The sequence below is a fragment of the Arctopsyche grandis genome, chromosome 8 (assembly GCF_051622035.1).
Source record: "Arctopsyche grandis isolate Sample6627 chromosome 8, ASM5162203v2, whole genome shotgun sequence".
In the NCBI taxonomy this organism is placed as follows: domain Eukaryota; kingdom Metazoa; phylum Arthropoda; class Insecta; order Trichoptera; family Hydropsychidae; genus Arctopsyche; species Arctopsyche grandis.
The window spans coordinates 27,431,937-27,451,266 of NC_135362.1; the positions used below are offsets into that span (position 1 = coordinate 27,431,937).

The window sequence follows — 19,330 nt, forward strand, 5'->3', positions numbered from 1 at the left end:
CTATACGTAGCTTTCAAGATGGATTTCGCCTTTTTATACAGAAAGAGTATGACGCTGATACGATATTTTCCCCTCTCGTAATACTATTTCAAAGGACTACTACCTGTCTTTATTTAGATAAGTGCCTTAATCATAAAAAATCCATATATAAATTGATCTTTTTTTTTTATATATATAAAACAGAGAATATTCACAGGCGTGTCTGTCATTTAGGGTAAAAGTCAAATACGACCAATTATCCGTTTGTAACTTTGAAAGACTTGAAATTTGATGATCGCTATATATATATATATATATATATATATATATATATATATATATATATATATGCCCTCTTTTAATACGATGTCTGATATTCTTTACACACATATATATATATAAATATCTTAATTAGTAAATTTGATCTCTGATATGGTGCAGCGTGTGTGTGTGTGTATTTTATTTATTTTTTTAATCATCGATGATCTATTTTTATTAATGTTATTATTAAGACTAGATATCGACGGATATTAAATGCTTTGAACTCAAACTAATAGATATTTAAAACACAATGCAATGTTTTTCCTATTGAACCAATCTCTTATGTTATATTTGTTATCTTTTTATCAATGTTTACCTTATTTTTAATGAATTGTGATAATTTTTTTTATCATGTACAAATACGGCAGTTCGAACGGAAACGTATAGTCCACCTGGATTGTACAGAATGTGGTGGAAACAATTAGGCGATGGGTTACTTTGAAATGAAAGCAAATACAGAGGATTCCTCTCATTCGGGTCAAAACATTTTGTCCCGAATAGCCAGCCAGCTCTGATAATCAAAGTTAAAAGATTGCTATTGGTTTCCGTACCTTTGGGATTTGAACCGGCTTCTCAATGAAGAGGAATTCAAAAATAGACTACATAAAATAACATTATGCCAAATAATGTCAATGAAATCCACTAATTGGGTGCCACTTTAGTATGCGGTCTACATATATATATTTACGTATGCGATCTACCTTCACGTTTTTACTTTAATATGCGGTCTCACTGTCTCTGTTCCCGCTTGTAACAGTGATACTGAATAATACCGACCCTAAAAACCTAATCTTAAATTAATAGGGCCAGCCCTAACTTAACCTAACTTAACCTGACCCTTAAATTAATAGGTGTTGGCTGCTAAGATATGTTTTTTTTTTGTGAAAATATTGATGAAATAAAACTTTTAAAAAATATATGTCTTAGCAGCCAACACCTATTTATTTAAGGGTCAGGTTAGGTTAGGTTAAGTTAGGGTTGGCCATATAAAAAACTAAAAGGTAGACCGCATACTAAAGCGGCACCTACTGATTGTCTATTTGTTTCCGACCCATTTTGTACAAGAATGATTCAGTTGACCTCTTCTTCCTCACTGTAAAGTCGACGATACGTTTCTCCGGCCGCCGAGTACAAAAATTAACACTGATTATTTTTATATTAGCGTCATTGTTCCAATTCCTTCCATTGTATAGTTCAATCCGCATACTTGCCTGCTAATAATAAATCTAACCATCTTTACGAACATTCCCTTATTTTAATCGTGTAATACGTAGATATAGTTTTGGACCACGTTTTACAAACTATGAATTTTTTGGCATGTTTGTAATTTATAGCTAACTTTATACTCCCGTATAATAATGTGAACTCTTGTATGTAATATATAAGTATGTATTTTTTTTTTTTTTGTTATTATTGTTTATGAATCATACATATATAGATGGTCTCCTTGTTAACTTTCTGATAAAGTTGAACATTTCCATTATAACTAAGACTAAAATTATTTAATTATTGTTAGTACGGTTTTATTAATGCGAACATATCCCTATTTGATGTATCAATTTATTTAATCTCATGTGTATTGTAAGTAAGCGTTCCGACGGATATCCCACCTTGTATACGGAAGCTGGATGTTTTAAACGAGATAAAATCGACGACGGACCTCCAATGAGGGGGCCCGATTAACTTTTAGACGTTAGTCGTACTTCCCTTCATACTTTTATACATTTACTATATATTTATGAATTGATATGAAATGTATATGTACTTCTTTTTATGTATATATGTACGTGTACACTTGCCAATGTCGCTGAAGAGATTCGGTGATTTTTTATTATTTTTTATGTATATGTGTATAAATATATGTAAATGTAAAATATGTGTAACTTTTAACTCGAAACTAATGACTGTGCAGTATTTATTGATATTTAACGAAACTGATAATTATCACTGTCAATTTAATTTATTGTGATCGATGCTATTTCTAAAATCGGGACCCTACGCCGGAATTCTTTTTATTTTTTGTCTCCGCCTTTTTTGTTTATTTCCTTTGGCAATACTCAAAACCAATCATCTTGTCTAAAACTTCTTTTGTAAATTAAGTTTCGCCCAAAATGTACGATCAGAAATTAAATGTGATTTAATTTAAAAAACTGTGTTTTATTTTATTTAACATATATCATTCAAGAATTTGAATCTGAAACCATCACGAATTGAAATATTCATTTCAAATTGAAATTATTTCATTTTTTTTTTTATATATCATACATCATTTGTTTTATGATATATTATGTAATTTCAAAATGTGTGATTTTTCAGAAGACAATAATAGGTTTGGAAATGATAAATGTATGTACGTAAATTTATTTAGTAATCTTCATATAATTTGATGGAATAAAGATTTAGAAATACAATTATCTACAAAAATACTTTTTTTAGATTTTTGCCAAATTTTGAATTATGACATTAATAGTGCTTCAAAACAATTCATTGCAGTTTTAATGTACATTTTTATATGTATTATATTTAAAAATTAGCCAATAATAATGTTGTATAGGGATGGGTTCAGGATCCAAATGAAAGGTCAAAGTCGCTTCACAGCATTTATTCAATTTATTTATTTATTTTAACAAAAATCAATTAATCAAGCACACTCGTCTAGCAGATTGCTCCAAAGCGACGAGTGTGCTAAAAGATTAAGAAGTACAATAGTAAAAAATATAAGTTAAAAAACAAATTACATATACAAATTAAAAAAGAAAGGATAACTAAATAAAACACGAAATCATAATAAAAACATTATTAAAAAACACTTACTCAACCATTCTAAATGGTCGCGACCTCCATAACATAGGAATTGGTGCAGATAATGAATAGAGACATGACAAATGTCAATGGCACCATCCAGTGAATTTAAGAAACGGAGGCCGCGAGGAATGGGAGAATATTCAAGTATTCAATGATTCAAGAGGTCCACAAAGATCCACCACTCACTCCAGAATAATCTGATCTGTCGTTATATATAATATTTAACTTTATTTCAATTTATGTATCAATTCCTTTTCGAAATCAACGGGCACAACATTCATATTTTGTAATATTGTTGCGTAGGGGTGGGTTTAGAATCCAATTGAAAGGCCAGTCACTTCAGCATTTATTCAACGATTCCAGAGGTCTACACGGAACCACCGCTCACTTCAGAATAGTGTGATCTATCGTGTGAACTTCCTTATAAAGGACTATTTGCTCAGCATCCATTAAATTGTTTATGCACTTCAAGGACAATAGACTCACCAGGGTAGACCTTTAAGTTCCTAAACAATAGACTCATTAATGAATCAGGGAAGCTGTGCTGTCCAACTTGTCCTTTATAAGGAGGTACACACAGTAAATCACATTATTCTGGAGTGAGCAGTGGTTCCGTGTAGACCTTTGGGATCGTTGAATAAATGCTGTGAAGTGATTTCGGCCTTTCATTTGGATCCTGAACCCTCCCCTACGTGACAATATTACAAAATATTAGTGTTGTGCCCGATGATTTCGGAAAGGAATTGATACATAAATTAAAATTAAGTTAAATGTTATATATAAATATGTATAATGTGAGGTAACTTATAGGCGCGCGAACGTATTAATAGTAAAACCCGCCACTCGGCCTGACGTCGCATATGCCTGTCATCGCTCGGCCTAACGTCACGCTCCCCCCCCCCACTTCCCCGCATCTTCCCGACCACTTCTCCACTCTGATTAGCTGTGTTTCCACGGCTGGCACATACTCACATCGCGTCCGTTTTTGGGTTTGTTAGTAAATTTCGTGTTTGCATTTCGGTATTTGACGCAGAGAGATGTAATAAGAATAGGGGGGCCCTTACGAATAAATAATTGTTTTCAATTTTACGCGGTACGTCTCTATAAATACGCTACATCGCACGAAATACAATCGGATCAATTTACTTATAAAAATGTATCCCATGTTGTTTATTGTGTGTTTTTGAATGTATTGTGCAATTTTTACCGATGCTTGCCCATCTTGCGAGTAATATAAACAAACAGAGAAGTTTTTATCGGTCATACGTCGAGCACCAAGCGTCAAATACGACTGATGCTAAAATTATTTAGATCTGTCCGTGGACAGAATGTCACTTGACAACAAAAGAACACCTAAAGCCACTTCGATTAATATTATATTTCTCTGATATGACGTCTCGGCGAAATTCGCGACTGTTTTAATTTAAGCATGTACGAAAGACAATGCATATATGGCATTCCGATGTGCATTGATGATTGGCCATTATTAAAATTTAGGTGGATCTTTCTGGCAAGTTTAAAAAGGCAAAAATCGAGTCAATAGTATGAAATGAGCATGCAGCTGCGTCGTTTGAAGCGATTTGTAGCGGAGCGTCCGTTTTTATATACATAATTATTATTATATACTAGTTTTATGCCCGTTGAAATTTCAACGGGTGGTCTCGGAAACAAATTGATACATGCTTAAAAATAAAGTTACAATACGTATAGTAATAATTAATTGGAAGCGCAACTAAAACAGAAATGGGCCCTGACGTGTGATTTTGGTCGGAGATCTTGTCTTCACTAACTGAGGGGTGCGGGGGGTTTAACTAGCGGGGAAGTTGGGGGAAAAAAAAGTTTTTTTCCCTACGACGCAGCGGTACCTACCTACCTACTGAGAGAAACTGTGCATGCGCCAAAAGGGAGACCAGTATAAAGCGTGAGGGCAGATCTAGTGTATTATACATCAATGATCGAAACTGGAAATGGAGTCTGTATCCGAAAAAAAAATGAATCCGAAACCGGAAATGAAAAAGGAATCGGGATCTAGAACTGAAAAAGAAATTGGGATCCGGAATTGAAACAGTAATCGGGATCCGGAACTGAAACACCCCGGCCGCCGCCGCCCTTAGGCAAAATCAAAACGGATATGTCACAGTGAAATTATATTTCAAGTGAAAACATATTTTCACTGACGTTTTAGTGAAATCATAATTAAATGATTTTATTCATTTGAGATTAGATTGTAAGGGTTGGTATTATTTAAGGGCTAGGATAGCTTAGGTTAAGTAAGGGTTGGCCCTATTCATTTAAGATTGGGTTGTTACGGTTAAATTTATAGAGTCAAACGTTGTAAATTCATTGTTTGATACATTTTCACTGCTTGAATTGCTGAAAATATATTTTCACTTGAAATATGATTTCACTGTACATATACACAATTTGAACAACATGCAACTTATTTATTACAATAATAATATACATCAACATACTATTTTCATATTTTCATTATATATAATACTTAAGAGGGCTGAACACCCGAAACCTTAATTTTGTTGCCGTTCCTTTCTTTGATGTATATATTGAGTGAATGCGACAATATATATATTGAGTGAATGCGACAGTTTCGCTTCGACCAGATAATACGTATTTTAAATCGACAAAATCGAGGTTTCGTATTCTCCTATTTTCTCTTCCAAAACTGGACCAATTTTTAAAAAAATTTCATCATCGGTATGAGAAAGATATTTTCTGTGCAACTATGCGCGTATTTTTTTTTAAATTGACCATTAAATAAGCACGCTAGACTCTTTTCGTGGGTGTAAAAAAGAGGCGACTTTATAGATGTTTGGCGGTTCCTAGCTCCTATAAAAAAAAATAACTCATCAAAAAAATAAAACGTTAGATGCATCCCAATGGTGGATATCCATAGCATATTAAAAAATAATTTGTCTAGTGCCATAATTGAGGAAGGGAGAAGTGTAATACGTTTGTATGGACAAGGCACTGGTGTCCAGCCCTCTTTTTTTTTGATTTTTAAATGCTTTTTATTATTATGAAATTATGTTCACAATACATCTTATATCTATTTTAATAGCTACTGATCTACTGATCATTTTCTATTTTACAATTTAATTTAATTTGGTTTGTAATCATAGTATTATATTATTCTAATGTTAATCTACAGCATGCCCTCTTATTAAACAGTTGGTATATCAATAGTAAATTCAAAACTATAACGATAAATTCGAGACAAAAATGATAATCCATGTAAATAAATAAATATATACATAGATAAACAAAAGATAATAATTTGAAATACATACAAACAATTGAGTGGGCTTTCTGAAGTATATTTTATTCATAGTGATATAATCAAAACGTAGATTTGATTTGAAAATTTTCGACGGTTTTGATCCATGATTCGTTTAGCTGTTGCCATTCGCCGACAGATGTCACTGGTAAATCTCACCCCAACCCTGAGCCGTAACTGTGATGTTTTTTTATTTATACTAAAATGTCAGCAGGGTCGCAGTCGAATGTTTACATACGAACGGCGCAGATATGACGCACCCCTGAACCCGCTACGTCGTCGGAGATCATCGTCAGCACTTGGCCAGGAGCTGCACCAGGTATTTCGATCATTCCCCACCGACACCTAAACACGGTTTTCCTCTAATACGCCGCCGCCGGTTTTCCCGTTTTTCTTTGTACAATCCATTACAATACAACGGATAACGTCGTACTTACACGAAACCTTCGCACAATCGTTACAACGTAACAAATCTCGACAATGCACACCGATGCGACCACTTTTCCGTCGATTTTTCACACATTTAGTATTTACAAAATTTTAATCGCGACAATCTTTCGAATCTGCAACACAACTTATTGATTTAATTCCACAATAAAAACATTCGCACCTGCATTGTATGAATTGTGTAATATAATTAAAAATATTATATAACTCGCACACTGGCGTCAAAGTTTACGACATTCGCACCTTTGTTTATTATACCGGGTGACTCGAAAAAAATCCCATAATGAGTGATGCGTCTCTTTAAAAAAAATAGCCACTCTGCATAATAATTTTCCAATAAAAAGATTTTAACTTTTGTACCGAAAATTAACTCAAGATAAAAAAAAAAATAAAAAAAACCGTTGCTGTGTCGAAAATTTGCTTTGTTATCGCTCTTTGTTTATCTCGTCATAACAACACATATTGTTTGTTTTTTTTTTATTGAGACATTTGTATCTATGTATACATATATATATAACTAATCATTCTATAATGTATATATAATTGCCTAAAAAACGTGTACAATTTAATGCAACAAAACAGATGTATCATTTTTAATCATATATACATACGTACTTGTACTGGTTCTAACCGTTTGAATAAAACATTCAACGCGATTTAATTGAATATTTTACACAATGAGGGGGGCTTTGTATTTGCTTTTGTATCAAATCCTTGCTCTTGAAATGAGCATTCATGTGTAGGTTGAATGAAAGTAAGAGATTAAGATTTGAGAACGTTTTCGTGAAACATTCCGCGCATTGCGCAATTGTTTTATTTATTCGAAATGAACAGTTCTAAATTAAAATCTAAAAATATACATCAAAATAAAACATTTCGAGTGTTTCGTTTGATTTTTTCCACATTTAATAATGTATTGTTTGTAGATATAAACTGTCGCTGGTTTTTATTCATTTGAAATTTTCCACCCTAGAGAATTCCATTATAAAAAAATAGGAGTATTTAGTGTGAAGGGTTTTATTAAATTTTGAGAAACGCTGACTCGAATTGCGGCCGTCCAAAATGGCCCTATTAACGTGAAATTAATTATGTATCGTATTTTATACCTGTGCGACCCAACATTTGATATCTAATATTGATATAGTTTAGAACTATGTATGTATGATGCTTACAATATGTGCTCTCTCTTGTAATAATATAATGCAAAATATGTACATACATATGTAGCTGTGTCATCTTGGGAAGGTTATCTCCATTACTTTCTAAGAAAGAGTAAAGTGGAAGTAGAAAAGGGTGATGATTTAGTGTAGCAATTTAATACATAATAGTCGGAAAGAGTATTTTCGTATAAAACTGTCAGTGTATATAGTAGCATTACAATTGATATAGTTTTGCCTAGTGGAATTATCCCACGTGAGCTATTTTTTGGCGAATTTTATTCATCTTTTTTAAATAAAAGTTATTAACCGTAGGGAAAAATATTGTTCATGTCGAAAAATTACTCATGGGGCTTAGTCCCATCAGGCTAAGCTCTGTTCAATTATAGAATCTGGTATCTAGGTCAAAATCCTACCCGTAAGTGTTCATACTATGCGTGTCTACAAAATAAGGTACTTTCATTGTAGGGAGTTTATAAAAATAAAGCAAAAAAAAAACGCTTATCAATTGGGCTATTTTTGAATATGATTTCTCAATTGAGCTGTTCCAACTTGATATAAGGTTATATCAATTTACATGCAAACTACGTATTTATTCGCTCTATATATTATTGGCCTTATTTATACACGTGCTTTCCGAATTAATTCGCCTGACTTCTCCAAGTTTACAGTTCATATTCAATACCAGGCCTAATCCTAGTTGAAAACATTTGCATCTTCTGACGAAATTTCGTTGAAGTATATTTTATTTTTATTACATACATATATCATTTATGTGCCATGACAGGAAATCAGGCCCAAGGCGACACATATAGTTATATTATTTTTGTACATATGTAAGTACTAACAATTTAACAAACATAACAGAACGTAGAGACATCTATGCACAATCAAAAAAAGAAATACATTATGTATGTAGGTAGCATTTATAATAAGATTCTCGATAATAATTTGAATTTGCTAGAAACTGAGGGGAAGGGGATATCGATTTATTGGATCTGTCACAACAATTAATCTAGAAAAATTGAAAAATTCTAACAGGAGACGGTCGATCTGTGTTGAAATAACCACAAGATCTCGCCAGCAGCGCATTTTCCCGGGACTCGAACGCATGACCTCTCTACTGGTATTAAATAGCTTTCTCAGAGCACTACGCTGTGGCTTTATGTATATGTATTTGTTTCAATTAAAACTTTTCCGATTTGTCAATTAGTTGGGTGATTTATCCTAGCCGAAAATTAGTGTAGTAAGTCGTTCGAGGTTTAAAAATTATTTTGGCAGTTAGTTTTTCAATCAATTATTCTAGTTAACTGCAGTCTAATGTCTCCCAAATTTGTGTTTAAAATACAATAGAATCTCCAAAACGAATGATCCAAACAAAAAGGTGCCATTTAGCGTAGTAAAATCGTTAGTTACGATACAAATATCGTACATATGTAGATAGCAATGTCTACGATCGATAAATTCGGAATCACTTATTTTTTAGACTTCTTTATAGCTGTCAATGAAGAATAAAATATAATGCGAAATTTTATCTCGGAACCTCTCAATCATAAGCAGAACGTTTTATCTTGCGTATATTGTAGGTTATATAATACATAAAAAAAATCAACGTATCGTCTAATTAACTATATTTATTTAAGATTAACACTCAACTTAGCAACAGCTATTATGTATGTATATGTTACAGTACAATTGTATACCTCGTTTGTTAATAAACATACTATTTTGTTCATACACGAACCAATCTGGCTAGTTATATGTAGTGAATAAATTGACAAACAAACTAGTTTGTTCATACACAAACTACACTGTTCGACACGAAAAATGGTTCAGAGACGACATATGACTTTTCTTACAGATCTATGCCCAGTAATCACGAATCTGGTAATAAAAAGTGTTGATTGGCTCGAGATTCGGAGATATATGTGTTTTTTAAATCGCGCGATTTTTCTATATATTGGTGTTGTTCGGTCGATGTCTCAAAATCTGTCAATTCTCTGTTCAAAATGAATATTGGAATCTATAGTCGGGTATTTTATCTTTCATTTGTAATACTTATCAACTTTCAAATCTCTCTAAGTAGTCGTCCAGTTCAAATCAAAAGTCAAAAGTACGTATTTTCACTGTACGGATTTTTTCCCACTGTTAATACTATTTTATATTGAGTATTTTCTATTGAAACATCTTTATTGGGATTGTGTTCTGGCCACACTATTTTTTGTTTTCGTTTAAAAGGGTTAATTGGAAGTGTGCTGAATTTTAAATCGGTAAAATTTCCAACTAAAAACTCGTACTATTATTTCCTCGTATTTACACGAATCTGAATTGTCTTTATATGAAAATTAAATAAAATTCCACTTAGAAAAATTATATGTCGTATAATTTTTCTAAGTGTAAAAATCACAGGTACATTTGATACGAGTATTATTAGTATTATACAAAGTAAATACATATAAATTAACACCCACAGAGACATCTATGGTCAAATTTGTAAATTTGCAGCATTTTTAAACAATTCATTGAAATTCAGTAAATACATATCAATTAACATCCATAGAGAGACATTTATGGTCAAATTTGTAAATTTATAGCATTTTATACAATCTAGCGAAATTCGAGATTCCTGAAAACTCGAGATTTTCGAAAAAATGGGTCAGGTTGCCAATTTTTTGGAAGCGTTTCAATAAAAATCAGATAAATTGCTAAACTCTAGTTAGGAAACGATCGTCCTGGAGTCACAAATCCAAGGTCTGGCCAGCAGAAACCAGTGGGATTTGAACCCGTGACCTCTTTGTTCAAAGCATTATATGCTAACCACTAGTCTATTCTGCTGGTTGACTGCTAACAGTTTCATACGACACCTGGTGAGTCTATTTGAAGATGGCTTTTGTCTGCTAGCATTTAAACTGAAACCAATAGTTCGTGTATGAACAAACTAGCATGTTCATGAACAAACCGGTGTGAACACTTGGACTATAACATATATATATATATATATATATATATATATATATATACATACATATACAATCCATTGAATAATTTATCAGCATCATACTTGTGTACAAAATCAATAAGTTAGTACTAGAATCGATCGCATACGTTTAAATGATTCTACATAAATTACCATTCCGGTACATAATTTATATGCACTTTTCGAGAAAGTGCCCGACGGGGAAATTGGCGCAAAAATTCCCATTAATTTTTCCTCGGAAAATAATGAGCACTTCTGGATCGCTTGACCCAATTAGTTGTACATATAATACATTGTAGGTACGGTTGCCGTCTCTCAGAAATGCACCTGATATTCTCTGTTGCGACCTTAGATTTAATTATCGAGACTTTATAAATAGACTTTGTCGTCTACGTAGACTTGAATATAATATATATTTATACAAATATATAGTAAATGAATTGGATTGAGAAATTTAATTTGAGCTGTTGATGGCTCACAGTCTCGCGAGCCCGTTTTGGGTAGGTGCTATCGATTTCCGTGCTCGAAATTAAATTCGCGCATTCGACAGTTGCGATTTAATTATGTGTATCTCTGCGATCGTTCTGCATATCTGCTGCTTGATTTATTGGATTTAATCAATGTTGGGTGCTGCTTTTTAGTGCTCTGTCCATTGATGTATAATACACTAGATGGGCCCTGACGTGTGATTTTGGTCGGAGATGTTGTCTTCACTAACTGAGGGGTGCGGGGGGTTTAACTAGCGGGGAAGTTGGGAAAAAAATGTTTTTTTTTCCTACGACGCAGCGGTACCTACTGAGAGAAACTGTGCATGCGCCATGTATTTTGCATGCGCCAAAAGGGAGACCAGTATAAAGCGTGAGGGCGGATCTAGTGTATTATACATCAATGGCTCTGTCATGTCTTGGGTCGTTTGTACAGGAATGCTACAAAGTGGTATGTGTAAAAAGCGCAATATCAATAGAAGTTTTGGAATAAAGGTAGCCGTTTAGGTAGATATCCGTCTGTAGACTTGCAACAATTAACAAATTTAAACAAGCCCAATTCGGGAGAAAGGGAAAGGATGCTGGTTGTACCGGAACCGTCACATAAATTAAAGTAGATACATTGGAAAAATCCAACAGGAGACGATCGATCGGCATTTAATAGCCACAAAGATCTTACCAGCTGCGATAGATATACTACATACGCTGTCCTAAGCCACTTCTGTAGACAAATCGGCAGACAATCCTGTCGGTTTATGAGAGACCATAAAATTTCCTAGCACTTTTGTGCCACAACGTATGTAGCTCATTGTATAAGCTATTGCATACCAGTAGTAGGTAGGATCAAAATCAAACCTATAGTTGGTCCGCTGTAGGAAGACACTTCAAAAAAACGCACAAGCTGTCCCTTAAACCAATAGCATTTCGCGTGTACAATGTTCTACTGTCTTCGGAAATGCGTACGTGCGCGCATAAACGCCCCCCATTGACTTCGGGGATCTTAGACAAACGTTTTCCCCGCCTTTGTGTAAATCCGTCACTTCAATTATGCAAAACTACATACACTGTATGTATGTACATACATACATCCGATGGAATTTGATTGAATAAAAATAATTGTCTGTGATAATCGAATACCGCGTAAAACGATGTTTGAGCTATTATGTATGTATATCCATTCTATACGATTAATGCGACTTTGCTAACGAACGTATATGTATGATTATGATGTAAAATTTCCTGGCGGCTAAGCCTTTTCCGATAGCACAGATATACGGTTTTAATAGTTACGAACACACAACCGGAATCTTTGCACATCACCGGAAGCTTTTAATCGGACTGGACGCGAACCGGTCAGGGTTTGAACCGGTGATTAATCAAAGAGGTGTCCCTAGTTCATTTCCCTCGTGTCGCAATTTCCCTTTAGTTCGTTTTGACAAGAATGATTCATTTATGTGTACAACCCTATCCAATCCATGCCTGAATTTTTTAGCATTCATTATATTAGATAAAGGGCTCTACGGAATGACTTGGTCAGTTAATAAGATATACTTGAATGCTATTTTATTTTTTCTTGAACATAGATTGTGTTGGTAAGATGAACTTCTCCAGGTCCAAATTCTTGCGGAATGGAGGTCTGATTGATGGTCCTGAAAAACATACATACATACATATATTGAAAAATCGTGTTGCTCAATTAAATATGCCACAAGGTAGTGCACTGGTAGAGCTATTGCATACCAGTAGAGAGATCGTGGGTTCAAGTCCCAACCGAATACGCTGATGGTGAAATCTTCAGGTTATTAAAACATGAATCGACCATCTGCTGCTAGAATTTTCCGATTTTTCTAACTTAATTGTTGTGACGGATCCAATAAATCGGTTTCCTCCACCTCAGTTTCTCGTAAATTAGAGTTATTATCATCTCTCATTTGTTGAATCTTATAAAATGCTACTTACGTAATGTATTTGTCGCAAATTTGCTGTGCATCAAAATTTTTGTTGATTGCCCATAGATGTCTCTATTGTATTCGATACTTTATTTTTATTTTACAAGAAAGCACCCATATATTTTTTACATTACACATGACATCTATAGTCAAACATTGCACAGAAGTATTGAAAGCATTATACAAGGTAAATACAATATCAATTAACATCTATGGTCAAGTTTGCAGCATTTTATACAATTCAGTCAATTTCGAGATGCTGAAAAACCAAAATTTTCGAGAAATGGGTAAGGGTTGCCAATTTTTGGACCGTTTCAATAAAATCAGATATAATAAAATAATATTGGCAATCTCTGATAGGAAACGATCGACCTGGAGTCACATATTTAAATTCTGGCCAGCAACAACCGGTGGGATTTGAATCCGTGACCATTTTGTTCGTACGCATTATATGCTGACCACAAGTCTATCCTGCTGTTTATTAATTTATGTTAATAATAATTAATTTATAATATTTATGTATGTATGTAGGTAATAAAATAAAAATATGTCCGCTTCGAAGGACCATGTTTGGATTTGGAGTTCGGTTTGAATGACAATGTTGAGGAATGATGTGGAGTTGATTGAAATATCTCTCTTCCCTCTTTGTAATCCTTTATTATCTAACGATATTTATAACTTTCCTGAATTGTGCAATGAGGTGAACTGCAGACGGCTCTATGCTTCTTCATTGATCTGAGCTGCACGTCAAGAGGTCCGTTCCTTACCAGCAGATAAGCATGTCTTCATAAATGTGTCTATGAAGATCACATTTATGTGTATTTGATGACCACCTTTGCGTGTCTAATGAAATGTTCGTGAGCAATTCCCCTCATTGAACATTACAATGAGTGGTGGGGGAACGCACGTCGTAACAGGCCTAAACACGAGTCTGTACGGTAACTGTTTGATTATAATAATGAAAAATGAAAAATTATTTTTAAAATGCTATAATATGGAAATGTTTTCAATGTGCCATTATTATCTGATGAAAGTTCACATCTTATTGCGAGTATGTATATGTAGGTACATATGTATATTAATAAAAAAAATTCACTACGGCATATTATTACTACAATACTCAATAAATTATTTCGGAATTTTTTAAATACTTTATATTTTCTGATATATTTTTATTTTGTATTATTTTCAATGTATTCGTCGATTTAATGCGATTTAAACAAATTATACTTACTTTTTTTCGCTCGTTAATTTTTTCTATTTAATTTAATTGAAATTAAAAATCATGTTAATTTATTATTTCATTTGCATTCAACGTATTGCAATATTTTTATACAAAAAAAAAAAAAAAAAAAAAACGGTAATGCGTTGTAATTTTTTTTAGGAATATTTTTACACGTCCGTTCCATGAACGGATGCACCGTGCAAAAAGAGAACTAAATATACATGAAAAAAATATTTTTGCTATTTTTATGTTATAATTATGTAGCTGAAATAATACTCAGAAATTGCATAAAGATGTCATCTAAGTGCAATACGAAATAATATAATTTGACTGACATCCGCAACATTAAATACACCGCCATTTTGAACTCGACTTTAGATCGGTCTTTTTTTCTCGAACAAAAAAGTGTTCGAAAAATGTTTTGATGAAATTAGATGAAGGAAGCCATAATAAAAAAATAACACGCTTTGAAAAGTTTCGCTTTGTGCAAAACTTTTGCACGTATGTACATACATATGTGTGTTTATTCAGTCGAACGAATGATTGTTGTTTGCAGTGTCTGGAATTCATACCACTCGTCTTTTGTCGAACGTTTTTATTTTATTTTCTCGTATTATCGTAACATGTTTGACGCTAATATTTGGGGGGGTCGATGTGTCAACACGGCCAAAAAAGGTTGAGATCTTCAGATCTGGACAAACATTCGAGTGGCTTGGAAATATTCGCGGGCTTTACCCACAGCGAATTTCCTCGTGTGGATAAGTGCCACTCTCGACACTCGTGAAATGTTTGCACACGACCGATATGAAAATTCGAATGCGAGATATGATTTTTGGGCGGATTCACAATTTCGTTCTCGTCGTTGGTATTTTGATGGACGGAAAACTGATGAATGGTACACTGATGAGAATTTGATGATGTATGCATTGAATTTTACATGCTGTTGTTGCTTTATAACGGCAGTGCTTCAATTCAGAGTGTTTCTCGGAAACCCTTTCGGAAAAATTGATAATTTCCAGACACCTGTTTCTTCGTGAATATCTTCTGAGAGGGTCATTTCATTCGAATGTATGCTATAGTGATGCCCTGGAGTATATCTGTAACTGTAATAAATAAATAAATATGTTTATAAGTATGCTTTCATTTTGTGGTTGTTAAATTTTACTGCAATTTCGATCGAATGTAATATATTTTAAGATTTTAACTATGCGTTTATTATATCATATGGTACATGAAAAAACTACATATGTACGTATTGAAAGAATATTTTGTTGGAAGACCGTTCGTGTGTATCTTATCTTTCTTCGAATGATATGTTATGCGAGAGATCTCTTCAAAATTCTTCCTTTTTCTTCTTTTATTCAGAAATCAATTGAGAAAATCTTTATCATAAATATTTTCATCCGGTTTTTCCTAGAGAGGAATGAAGAACAATCGATAAAATAATTCGCCTTCTTTTATTTAGAAGTTAATGGAGAAAAATCCTAATAAATCTTTTTTCTCTTCCCCTTTTTTCTTATTTTTCTCAAAAGGTATCATAGAGAAATTTCTACCAAAAACTTTCTTTTATTCAGAAAGTAATGAAAAAAGTCCTATCCAAAAGATTTCTTCTTCACCTTATCTTTGGAGATTGACGAAAAAAGTCTTTAATAATATTTCTTTTTAATTTTTTCAGGTGTGTTAGAGAAATCTTTAAATAATACGTTATTTTATTCAGAAAGTAATGAAAAAAGCTCTAACCAAAAGTTTTCTGCTTCACCTTATCTTTAGAAATTAATGAAAAAACTTGAACAAAGTTTCTTCTTCATTTCTTTTGAAGGTGTGTTAGAGATATCTTTAGATAAAACATTATTTTATTCAGAAGGTAATGAAAAAAGTCCTAGACAAAAGTTTTCTTCTTCACCTTATCTTTGAAAATTGAGGAAAACAAATTTTAAAATGCTTTTTCTTTATTTCTACTGAAATTATGCTAGAAAAATCTTTAGCGAAGATTGTTCAAAAGGTAATGAAAAATGCCCCAACCTAAAATTGCCTTCACCCTGTCTCTAGAAAGTAATGAAGAAAAATCTTCAAAAATGTTCTACTTCTTCATTTTATCAAAAGATTTGTTAGAGAAATCTCTACCGAAGACACTATTATTCAGAAGTTAACAAAAGCCTTAACGAAAAGTTTTCTTCCTCACCTTATCTTTGGAAATTGACGAAAAAAAGATTTAAAAAATGTTTCTTCTACATGTTTTATGAAGGTGTGTAAGAGAAATCCTTGGGGAAGACATTATTTTATTCAGAAGGTAATGAAAAAAATCCTAACTAATAATGTTCAAGAAATTTTCTACTTCTTCATTTCATCAGAAAGGGTATAAAAAGAAATATCTACAGAAAACATTATTTTATTCAGAAAGATATTGAAAAAAGTCCAAACCTAAAATGTTCTTCTTCACCTTGAATTTAGAAAGTAACAAGGAAAAATATTTATGAAATGCTTTGCTTCATCCTCTTGCCTATAAAGTACTGGAAAAAACACCTCAACAAGATTTAATTTTCCTCATTTCATTACGTGGCATATGTACATACATTTAATAAAAAATAATCATAATCGAGCATCATCTTTCTTTGCTAGCTAATAATTTACTGTTATTTTTAGCCTTGGTCATTGTTATCCCGGCTAATTTCTATAAATAAAATACCCTTTCATCTCACCACGCAGGATTTAACTTTATTACTCCGCAACACGATCGCCCACTAATTCGTGCAAGTGATACTTACAAACAGAATACATATATACTACGTACACATTTATGTGTTTTCTTCTGAAAAAGTTTCTCCGCACCAACTTTCTTCATTTGCAGAAGTAGGTTAGAAAGAAATGGCCATTTCATACACAAGTACAACCATACATACATATGTACATATTACGTATTTCGCGTGTACCCTACCTTATAATCTGGTGCGGTGTGTTTTATTGCCCTGTGCCCTCGATAAATTAGCACCGGTGAAAAATTTGAACTTTTATATTATGTAATATATGTATGCATGACCCTTTATTAAACTAAATCACTGCGAAATGAGGACATTTGCATAATAAAGCTATTTGATTGCATGCGTAATAACGGCGCGGTCAACGCATTTGTAAGGGCTCGTGTATTTTGATATTGTTATGTATTATTAGGGGCTAAATGTCTGCCAAAGGTGACGGGTTTTATATACTAGTATGTATGTATGTATGTATTTTTGGGATAACATTGTATGTAATATAAATAGAATTGAAAATAAATTTTGCTTGAAGCTTTTATTTTATCGAGGTAAGCCAGTTATCAATAGCTGAAAAGTACTACAAAATAATGGAAGATAAAATATCCAACTATAGATTCCAATATTGATTTTGAACAGGGAATTGACATATTTTGAGACATCGACCGAACAACATCAGTATATAGAAAAGTCGCGCGATTTAAAAAACACATATATCTCTGAATCTCGAGCCAATCAACATTTTTTTATTACCAGATTCGTTTTCACTGGGCATATATCTATAAGAAAAGTCATATCTTGTCTCTGAAGCAAAAAGTCGTCATTTGTCGAACAGTGTAATTGAATAAGAAAATATGGTATAACAGGTACGATTTCCGACACGGGGCCCTCGAGTAGTCCGGGCCCTCGAACTTTACCCCGGTCCCCCCCCCCCCTCTCGTCGGCCCTGCTTATGATACATGTGTATATGAAGCATGAAATTCCTCGGAGCTTAAATAAGTTATGTGGTTTCGGTGTCAAACGGCTTATCAGATTTTGGTGAAGTCGATATATTGATTTCGCTGTTTTGTATATGTATGTACTTGTCGAAACTTTTATTTAAAATCTAGATAATCATTCGTTTACAAAAAGGATACAAAGGGTCGAACCTCATTTCTTATTCAACGTTTTATTTTTATCAACATACATATGTATGTATGCTTGCACAAATCCAACCTTCCTTCTTAACTATTTCCCTTATTTTCCATTCATTTCCCGTACTTCCCTCTTACGATTGCTAGGTCTACGTATTCCCCGTGTACTAGAACTTTCCACCTTAAATCGAATCAAATATTCTATTTCCTGCAAGGCTCTGATCTCCAGCCACATATCCTACATTGTTTTTAACTGTATTGTACTGTCTTCAACTTCGTATTGATCCTCCATTTCAAATTGGTTCAATTTTTACTAGTTACTAGCCTCTTTTTACTTCGATTTCGATTTTTTCGTCTGATTTCGTCTGACGAAAATTGGGTTCTTATCCGATCGTTTTCAAACTTTGCCATTTTGCTCGGTTTGGTCATCAATATATTTGGAAATCAAGTCCGCCATTACGATGGTGAAAAATAATCGTAATAGACACATTTGAAAATACTCCATAATCTTTCTCGGTGACGTCTATTATCCACATTGCCGGATTTATCCACACTATTCCGATCGTTTTTTTCCTTTTCGCCATCCTCTCGCTATGTCAGATTTTAATTTTTTAAACGCCTATCACTTTTTTCACTCTATATTTTTTACTAGCCTTTTCTTACTTCACTTACGATTTTATCCTCTGACGAAATTTGGGTTATTAACCGATCGTTTTCAAACTTTGCCATTTTGCTCGGTTTGGTCATCAATATATGTATGTATATATGTGGAAATAACGTCCGCCATTACGATGTATATCTAATATA

At 33.2% G+C, this 19,330-nt stretch overlaps 1 protein-coding gene across 3 annotated transcripts in view; it reads left to right on the plus strand.

Moving 5' to 3' along the window:
* The first annotated feature begins 6,618 nt into the window (after positions 1–6,618).
* The window catches only part of LOC143915698 (fatty acid hydroxylase domain-containing protein 2), a 48,060-nt gene continuing 35,348 nt past the window's right edge, over positions 6,619–19,330 (plus strand). For all 3 annotated transcript variants that reach the window (XM_077436447.1, XM_077436452.1, XM_077436450.1), the window contains exon 1: positions 6,619–6,719. The gene's annotated coding sequence lies outside the window, so the exon portion shown is untranslated. The remainder of the gene's footprint in view (positions 6,720–19,330) is intronic.